Source organism: Labrus mixtus, unplaced genomic scaffold, assembly GCF_963584025.1.
Source record: "Labrus mixtus unplaced genomic scaffold, fLabMix1.1 SCAFFOLD_38, whole genome shotgun sequence".
Taxonomy (NCBI): domain Eukaryota; kingdom Metazoa; phylum Chordata; class Actinopteri; order Labriformes; family Labridae; genus Labrus; species Labrus mixtus.
In genome coordinates, this window is record NW_026870318.1 from 47,501 (window position 1) to 50,710 (window position 3,210).

Here is a 3,210-nt window from a genome sequence, read left to right on the forward strand (position 1 = left end):
AGTTCAGTCAGCTCAAACCTCTGTGTGTTAGTCGTGTTTGTATGTTCACACCTCGAGCCGTCGCCCTCAGAGCTCATCCCGCTCAGCATCTGACTCACCGACTGAATCCTGAATCCTGTGACCAGAATCTGGGTGCCGAGCGTTCGGGCTTTCAGGGTCACAGAAAGACAACGTTCCTCTTCTTCTTCTTCTTTGTCCTGATTTTAGATTTGAATCCTTCAACAGCTGAGCACAGACACACGGGCCGGCACATGTAGTAAGAGGAGCCCCCCCCCAGAGAGGTGACACCTTGCAGCTGCAGCGCCGAGCGAGGGCAGGCCGGGCAGCAGAGGACGAGATGCACACATATCTCCCCTCGACTCTCTCTGTGTGTCTTATCTGATGTTTGATTCAGTCTCAGACACAACAAAGAACCAGGATGTAAACATCTTTTTAAATGAAATGAAAGAGTTTGTGTGTAAAGAGGAATCCCGTGTTTGCACATTAAAGACTCCAAAAGAGTTTGGATTCAGAAAGCTTTGGACACTCTCCAGTAGATTTCTTTATTCTGCAGACTCTTCTCCTAACTCATCAAAGTGCGTCCACTTAAAGTCGTCGTTTTTGGCTCAAACTGTTTTTCTAAATGTCTGACATTACAGATTCCTACAGAGAAAGCCAAAGCCATTACACTCCATCAGCAGTGATTTCACACAGAGCTGCTCTCTCTCTCTCTCTCTCTCTCTCTCTCTCTCTCTCTATGTCTCTCTCTCTCTGAAGAGGACATGTTCCTCCCTCAGCTGAGGCTGCATGAGGAAGATGGAGGACATAGTTGATATGTTTGTGGTGAAATCTGATCGAGTGTTGAGCGTGTTGCAGAGGAGCCGAGGGAGGGGAGGGGGGACAGGTTGGAAATGGTTGAGACTAAGATGTGTCTTCTTGTGTTTGTTATGAGGGAATATTTTGTCTGGTTAAAGGTGTCAAATTAGAATTATGTTTATGTGTATGTTGTGTTTTATTTTGAAATTCACCAGACGCTCTGTGTTTCTCTGTCTCACTTCCTGTCCGGGTCGATCTATCTCGCGCACGGATCCTGTAGTTTTTGTTTGTCCGCTTGTAGTTGTCGTCCACCAACAGAGTCGTCACCTGAATGATGCCTGACAGACAAACTCAGGGCACAGAACGCTCTCACTGTTAATTAAATGACCTGAGCAGAATATGCGTCTCGTTTATTTGACGGTTTTACAAGGAACCAAACGCCATCTTTATTTGGTTTTGTTCTGAGTTGATCTAATGCCCCAGGAGAACAAATCAAACAGGAGAATCCAGACGGGGAACATGTTGGATTATGTTTTCAAAACTGTGCAACAATATAATCTCAGCCTCTGTGGAATTCATACGGCTGGATTAAAGTGTTCATATCCATGATACGGGATTACCAGCTTCATTTAGAGAATGGCAGCTTCTCATGATGACTCAGCAAATCCCTGCAGAGCGCTTTAATACCCAGAGAGCTGCTGCTCAGCACACGGCGCCGCACACAGAGAAATATTTAACATGAAGCTGTTTGTACTGTACCCATCAGGAGACAGGCGAGGATATTACACAGACTTTATTATTTCAGGAACTCAAAGCTTAAAGAGTGTTAAACCACGGAGCTTTATAAAGGTCTAAAGGACAAACACGCAGAGTAGTTCATACTGCAGAGAACTACAAGATCACAAGAAAACCACAAGATCACATGAGAACTACAAGATCACAAGAGAACTACAAGATCACAAGAGAACTACAAGATCACATGAGAACTACAAGATCACAGGAGAACTACAAGATCACAGGAGAACTACAAGATCACAAGAAAACTACAAGATCACATGAGAACTACAAGATCACAAGAAAACTACAAGATCACATGAGAACTACAAGATCATAAGACAACTACAAGATCACATGAGAACTACAAGATCACAAGCGAACTACAAGATCACATGAGAACTACAAGATCACAGGAGAACTACAAGATCACAAGAGAACTACAAGATCACAGGAGAACTACAAGATCACAGGAGAACTACAAGATCACAAGAAAACTACAAGATACCATGAGAACTACAAGATCACAAGAAAACTACAAAATCACATGAGAACTACAAGATCATAAGACAACTACAAGATCACATGAGAACGACAAGATCACAAGCGAACTACAAGATCACATGAGAACTACAAGATCACAGGAGAACTACAAGATCACAAGAGAACTACAAGATCACAGGAAAACTACAAGATCATAGGAGAACTACAAGATCACATGAGAACTAGAAGATCACAAGAGAACTACAAGATCACAAGAAGATCACAAGAGAACTACAAGATCACATGAGAACTACAAGATCACAAGAGAACTACAAGATCACAAGAAGATCACAAGAGAACTACAAGATCACATGAGAACTACAAGATCACAGGAGAACTACAAGATCACAAGAAAACTACAAGATCACATGAGAACTACAAGATCACAAGAAAACTACAAAATCACATGAGAACTACAAGATCATAAGACAACTACAAGATCACATGAGAACTACAAGATCACAAGCGAACTACAAGATCACATGAGAACTACAAGATCACAGGAGAACTACAAGATCACAAGAGAACTACAAGATCACAAGAAGATCACAAGAGAACTACAAGATCACATGAGAACTACAAGATCACAGAGAACTAAAAGATCACAGGAGAACTACAAGATCACAAGAGAAATACAATAAGGAGAACTACAAGATCACAGAGAACTACAAGATCACAGGAGAACTACAAGATCACAGGAGAACTACAAGATCACAAGAGAACTACAAGATCACATGAGAACTACAAGATCACATGAGAACTACAAGATCACAGAGAACTACAAGATCACAGGAGAACTACAAGATCACAAGAGAACTACAAGATCAAAGGAGAACTACAAGATAACAGGAGAACTACAAGATCACAAGAGAACTACAATAAGGAGAACTACAAGATCACAGAGAACTACAAGATCACAAGAGAACTACAAGATCACAAGAGAACTACAATAAGGAGAACTACAAGATCACATGAGAACTACAAGATCACAGGAGAACTACAAGATCACAAGAGAACTACAAGATCACATGAGAACTACAAGATCACAGGAGAACTACAAGATAACAGGAGAACTACAAGATCACAGGAGAACTACAA